The sequence below is a fragment of the Rana temporaria genome, chromosome 10, assembly GCF_905171775.1.
Source record: "Rana temporaria chromosome 10, aRanTem1.1, whole genome shotgun sequence".
Lineage (NCBI taxonomy): Eukaryota > Metazoa > Chordata > Amphibia > Anura > Ranidae > Rana > Rana temporaria.
Genome location: NC_053498.1, coordinates 148,144,931 through 148,152,121, shown reverse-complemented (window position 1 = coordinate 148,152,121; position 7,191 = coordinate 148,144,931). Strand labels below are relative to the sequence as shown.

Sequence of the window (7,191 nt, the reverse complement as noted above, 5' to 3'; positions counted from 1 at the left end):
CGATGTTCTTCCAACAAGTGCGCCAAGTTACTTGTCAGTTGAGTTTTGCCACCTTTAGGAAAGTTGAAGTGCGGTGGTGGAGGTTGTGAGTACAAATACCGATCACTCAATTACTTATATACTCATTGGTCCAGATGGAATGCCATGCGTTGATCTTGCGAAAAAAAACTAAAAGGTGGAGATGAGATGACGTTAGAGCAACTGGGCCTCACCCAGGCAGAACTTAGCCCCGAGCTGTCACGGTTTAACATTACGCAGTTGTCACAGGCTGATGTATTTTTCTGGCGGTGTTTAATAATTATAGACTGATGAAAATGCCACCTTGTTCTATTACGAAATTAATCTTTCAACTATTCTACATACTTGTTTAAAGCCCAATTGTAACCAACTTTTTTTCCATTTTGGAAATCTTTTTACAGTACTCAAAGGGCCATATTCTGAGTAAGGATACGATGGAGTATCTTAGGATACTCCATCGTATCTCTCTTTTTTGGCCAGTGTATCTATGCAAGTGATTCTTCGAATCATTTTCGCATAGATACGCTGAAGATCCGACATGTGTAAGTCACTTACGCTGTCGGATCTTAAATGTAATTACTCAGCCCGCCGCTAGGTGGCGTTTACGTTCTGGTCTCATTTGTTTATGCAAATGAGCCTGATACGCCGATTCCCGAACTAATTTGCGTCGCGTAACCGTCGCTTACGTCGTTTGCGTAAGCGTAAACTTACCCCTGCTATATGAGGGGTAAGTTTACGCAAGTCCCACGTAGACCATGTTAAGTATGGCGTCGGGTCCGCGTCGTGTTTTTCCGTCGGCTACGTCGTGTGCGTCATTGACTTTACGTCAATGACGCACACGTCGGCGTCATTGACGTTTTACGCCGAGAACTGGAGCATGCGCACTGGGCTATTTTAAGCCCGGCGCATGCGCAGTTCGTTAGAATCGGGGGCGCGCTTAATTTAAATAGAAGCCGCCCTCTTGGAGATACGCGTGGCTACGCCGGGCCATTTACACTCCGCCGCCCCAAACTACGGAGCAAGTGTTTGGGGAATACAGCACTTGCTCCTGTAGGTTGGGGCGGCGGAGTGTAAATGGCTTACGCGCCGCCCGACGGGAAATCTTGGAGAATATGGCCCAAAATATTTTAACAACAAAATGCACAAAAAAACAAGTTTCATTGTATCACAAATACATTTTGAATCGTAATGGTGATGGTGCCAAATACCAAATACAGTGGAACCTCGGATTACGAGCATAATCCGCTTCAGGAGAACGCTCGTAATCCAAAGCACTCGCATATCAAAGTGAGTTTCCCCATTGAAGTCAATGGAAACAAAAATAATGTGTTCCGCATTGACTTCAATGGCATGCAATACTGCCAGAGGAGGGGGGGGGGGGGCACTGGAGAGCCTCGGAAACAGTTTGGACAGTTTGGAAAGGCTCTGGAACGTAGTATTTCCGAGTCTTTCCGAACAGCGCAGATCGGCTCGGCTCAGGCGCCCCCCACCTCAGGCCAAACGCGTTACCACACCGCTTTGGCCTGAATCCTGCTCGTTTTGTGAGACAACACTCGCAAACCGAGTTAGGATTTTACAAAATACAGCGCTCGTATTGTGAATCGCTCATTAACCGCATTACTCCCAATCCGAGGTTCCACTGTACCTATAGGGCCAGATTCACAAAGGTTAGCGGATCTTTAGATCCGTGTAACCTATGTGTTTTAAGATCCGCCCTCGCAAGTTTGTGAGGAAAGTGTCAAATTCACAACACACTTACCTCCAAACTTGCGACGGCGGATCCTAACTCCCCCGGCGGAATTCTAATTCCGCGGCTGGGGGAGTGTACTATTTAAATCAGGCGCGCTCCCGCGCCGATTTAAATACGCATGCGCCGTCCGGGGAATTTCCCAGCGTGCATTGCTCCCACTGACGTCAATAGGACATCAGTGGTTGCGACGTGAGCGGGACTTGCGACGCGCGTGTTCGTGAATCGGCGTACGCAAACGACGTAGGAAATTTCAAATTCGACGCGGGAACGACGGCCATACTTAACAATACTTACCCCTGCTTTTAGCAGGGGTAAGTATACGACGGGTACCGCGCTACGGAAACGACGTAAGAACACAGCGTCGGGTCCGCGTACGTAATTTCCGCGTACGTAATTTCGCGTATCTCGCTGATTTACATATTATTCAGTGTAAATCAGCGGGAACGCCCCCGGCGCCATTTTTAAATCCAAAAAAAGATCCGACAGTGTAACACATTGTAACACTGTCGGATCTCAGCCCTATCTATGCGTATGTGATTCTATGAATCAGGTGCATAGATAGGACCAGTAAAAATCAGAGATACGATGGTGTATCTGTAGATACACCGTCGTATCTCTTTGTGAATCTGGCCCATAATACACAAATGTGTTACAATGTAATTATTTTGTAGATTCTCTTGGCAGAATTTTGCTAATTAGAAATGCACTGAATGTCCATTGAAGTATGGCCAGCCGGGTGAGAATGGCCAATCCCGGGGCTGTTGGATAAGCCAATGTCAATATTCCCATTGCACACGTTCCTGGAATGGTCTTGGGGTAATGGGTGGTGCAGCACCGGGGACATGGGGACTGGAAACATCCTAGATCAGTGTATGTAATGTAGGGTTGTCCCGATACCGATACTATTACCGATACCGAACAAATGCTCCCGATGCCTGACCCGATACTTGGTCACCGGCGAGCGGACTCAGTGGGTGGAGAGGGTGGGCGGAGGCAGTAGGTGGATTCGGTCGCCTCAGTGGGCAGAGCGGGCGAGTGGATTCAGTGGGCAGAGAGGGCATGCGGCGTCAGTATGCGGATCGGGCGGAGTGGGCAGGTGGCCTCAGTGGGCGGAGTGGTTGCCGTCAGCTTGGACATCCCGGCGCCCATCTTGGCACACCCTGCACTTGGCCACAGTAAGCCAGCAGCTGACATCTTGTTACACCCAGCCCATATAGTTTGGGCTGGGTGTAACAAGATGTCTGCCGGTACTGATGCCGAGTGCAGGGTGTACCAAGATGGGCGCTGCAGCATAGCATTTCCTCATGTCATTTATCGAGAGCATATACCTGTAAAGACACAGTTACCAAGATTCCATCGCTGTTGCTGTTTACGGGATAGTATCCATCCATGTCTCTTACCATGCGCCATCTGATCTCCTATAATTTGGAGATCAATTCTATCTGGTAAGAGGCTTTTATATCGTTAGTGGAGGATCTTTTCTGTCAAGCACTTTCTTTTGTGGATTGAGTTCATCACTTGGGAGAATTGATTTACTTGCCTTTGTGGCGGGACTGACTACTTTTTTTTACTTTTGTCACTATTTGTGTTCACTCATCATTTATTTAGCGCGATCTCTTCCCTTTTTTGCATTATTGTTTGTGTGGTATAACACTTTTTGATCGCTGCTTTTTTTCACCTTAACAAGCGCAATATTTTCTCTTTTACTATTTTTATCATTTATTGCTGCATTTCAGTGCCTGCCCTTAAGTGCCAGCCACCTGTCAGTGACAGCGACCTGTCCGTGCCATCAGTGCCCATAAGTGCCACCTATCAGTGCCATCTAACAGTGTCAGCCACCTATCAGTGACCATAACTGCCGCCTATTAGTGCCAGCCACCTGTCAGTGCCATCAGTGCCCATAACTGCCGCCTATCAGTGCCAGCCACCTGTCAGTGCCATCAATGCCCATAAGTGCCGCCTATCAGTGCCACCTGTCAGTGCCACCCATCAGTGCCAGCCACCTGTCAGTGCCAGTGCCCATAGGTGCCACCTATCAGTGCCCATCAGTCAGTGCCATCTATCAGTGCCATCTATCAGTCCCCATCAGTTAAACTGTCACATGGCATTAAAAAAAAGTATCGGTATTCGGTATCGGCAAGTACATGGAAAAATATTATCGGTACTTGTACTCGGTCCTAAAAAAGTGGTAACGGGACAACCCCAATGTAATGAATTTACCAGCACACCACAGATCTTCAAATAACATCAAAAAATTCTTTTGAAGAATGATCACATCACAGTGGAAAAAGTGCAAAGTTTCAGAGCCACGTAGGACCCCTTTGTCAGGTATGTGATGATATGCCTGCAGGGCCACTATCAGGAATTATGGGGCCCCTTACACAGCTTCAGGCCATCCGGGCCCCTGGGACCTCCGGGCCCCTTACAGGTGTACTGCTTGTACCCCCCTGATGGCCAGCCCTGTATACCTGACGAAAGGGTCCTGTGCGGCTCCAAAAAGCTGCATTTTTTCCACCGTGATGTCATCATTGGGGTAGATTCAGTTAGATTTGCGCAGTTTTTACGGAGGCGCAGCGCACCGTTTTGCCGCTGCACCTCCGCAAATTACCTGCCCTACCCTTGATTCACGGAGCAGTAGCTCCGTAAATTTCATGGGCGCTCCGGCAAAATGCCCGGCGTAAGCCCATAGGGCGTGGATCATTTAAATTAGGCGCGTTCCCGCGCCGAGCGTAGTGCGCACGCTCCGTCGGGAAACTTTCCCGACGTGCATTGCGGTAAATGACGTCGCAAGGACGTCATTTGCTTCAAAGTGAACGTGAATGGCGTCCAGCGCCATTCACGATTCACTTACGCAAACAACGTAAATTTCAAATTTTGCGACGCGGTAACGACGGGTACACGTAGCTAATAGCAGGGGCAGCCTTACGCAAAAACCGACGTATGCAAACAACGTAAACTGCGTACGCAGGGCTCGCGTAGGGTTGTGAATCGGCGTTAGTATGCAATTTGCATACTATACGCTGACCACAACGGGAACGCCACCTAGCGGCCTGCGTAAGAATGTAGCCCAAGATATGACGGCATAAGGCTTAGCCTTATGCTAGTCATTTCTTAGGCTGCAGTCGGCGTAACGAGGTTCCTGAATCAGGAGTATTCGTAACGCCGGGGCAAGTAAGCAATTGCGCTGCGTAACTATGGTTACGCAGACGCAATTGCTCTCTGAATCCAGCCCATGCTTCAAAATAACTTTTGGGTGTTCTTTGAAGATCTGTGGTGTGCTGGCAAAAATGTGCACTGTTTTGGATAAGCCAGGCCATAGCCGCCGACTTTATCACACGGCCCCGCCCCCGACGCGCCGTGTCATTGCTTTGATTGACTGCAGCGGGAGCCAATGACTGCGCTGCTATCAATCTCCAATGAAGAGCCGCCTCAAGCTGGGGGAAACCATTGTGGGATCGCGCACACAGAGTTTCGTGGCTCAGGTAAGTAAAACGGGGGTTGCTGGGGGGCCCGAGAGTGCAAGGTGTTGGGGTGGATTCAGGGCTGGACTGGGACAAAAATTTAGCCCTGGACTTCATCCAGACCGGCCCACTTTAATTCAATAAAATGTTGCCCACCAAAAGGCCCCTACATCCATTATTGTATATCATGAGAGGGTGAGAGAGAGGGGAATGAGAGCGAGAGAGAGGGAGGGTTGAGGGAGAGGGGGTGAGTGTAAGAAAAAGAGAGTGAGTGTAAAAGAGAGGGGGTGAGTGTAGGACCCCTTTCACACTGAGGCGTTTTTTAGGCGCTTTTGGGCTAAAAATAGCGCCTGTAAAGCGACTGAAAAATGCCTCCGCTGCAGTCCCAGTGTGAAAGCCTGAGTGCTTTCACACTGGGGCAAAAAAGTCCTCCAAGCAGCATCTTTGGGGCAATGGAGGAGCGGTGTACAAACTGCTCCTGCCCATTGAAATGAATGGCCACCGCAGCTGAAGCACCTGCAAAGCACTTCGTCAGCAGCGCTAGACAGGCGCACTTAACCTTGAATTCGGCTGCTAGTGGGGGTTAAAAGCGCCTGCTAGACGCCGAAAAGTGCAGCTAAAACGACAGTAAAGTTCTGCTAAAACTAGCAGTATTTTACCGTCAATGCCCACCCCAGTGTGAAAGCATCCTAAGAGTCAGGGAGTGAATGAGACAGAAGAGGGAGCTGAGAGACAAAGGGGGGGGGGAGCTGAGAGACAGATGGGGGGGTCCGAGAGACAGAGGGGGGGTCTGAGAGATAGAGGGGGCTGAGAGACAGAGGGGGGGGGACAGAGAGACAGAGGGGGGGTCTGAGAGATAGAGGGGGCTGAGAGACAGAGGAGGGGGGCTAAAAGAGGGGGAGACTGAGAGACAAGGGGACTGAGAGACAGAGGGGGGGGGGGACTGAGAGACAGAGGGGGGGACTGAGAGACAGAGGGGGGGGACAGAGAGACAGAGGGGGGGACTGAGAGACAGAGGGGGGGGGACAGAGAGACAGAGGGGGGGGGACTGAGAGACAGAGGGGGGGGGACTGAGAGACAGAGGGGGGGGGACTGAGAGACAGAGGGGGGGGGGACTGAGAGACAGAGGGGGGGGACTGAGAGAGTCTCCGTTTTAAAAAACGGCCCACTGAGCCATCGGCCCACCGGGAAACTCCCTGTAGTCCCTATGGCCAGTCCATCCCTGGGTGGATTTACTAAAGGCAAACAGACTGCCAGTGCCGTTGTTCCAGAGCTAATGCTTATGCCGGCGGCACCAGCCAGAAGCCTTCATCGTGGCCACGGCACTGCTTGTAATGGGGACTCTGATGTAAGGGGACTGATGGTAATGGGCAAGAAGCCAAGCATAGAGATGATTTATTATGAAGAACGTTGTATAAGGAGATGGTTCTGAATTGATCTGGAAGGTTTTGGAGGGCGAGGAGAGACTTAAGCGGATCAGTGAGAGAGACAATTACATCGTCCGCATAGACGCTAACTTTGTACATTGTATTGCCTACTTGAATACCTGCGACTGGCGAGTTATCGCAAACAGCTTGGGCAAGGGGCTCTATCACCAGAGCACATATTAAAGGGGATGGTGGGCCCCCCTGCCTGGTGCCATTCGAATATGTTGTAAAGCAGAGGCGGCTCCAGGCTTTGTGAGGCCTTAAGAAAAACGTGTCATGGGGCCCCCCACTCACACCCATAATGGGAAAACTAATTCAAGGACAAGAGCCTCTTCCCGACAACCCTGGCCGGTGGTTGTGGGAGTTTTGCGGGCAGGGGGCTTATCGGAATCTAAAAGCCCCCTTTAACAAGGTGGCCTCCAGATCCTGCTCTTTAATAACTAAAGGGCGTGGGGCCATCAGGTGGTGTCACCTGGTGAACCCGCCCCCTTGTGACGTCATTGACTGAGGGCATGCTGGGTCATTGACGTCACAA

General features: G+C 50.4%; 1 protein-coding gene across 1 annotated transcript in view; it reads right to left on the bottom strand.

Moving 5' to 3' along the window:
- Window positions 1-114, bottom strand: part of LOC120915891 (uromodulin-like) — a 21,277-nt gene extending 21,163 nt beyond the window's left edge. Inside the window, exon 1 of the mRNA XM_040326704.1 lies at window positions 1-114. This exon is cut by the window's left edge and continues 71 nt beyond it. The gene's annotated coding sequence lies outside the window, so the exon portion shown is untranslated.
- Between the last annotated feature and the right edge of the window lie 7,077 nt (window positions 115-7,191).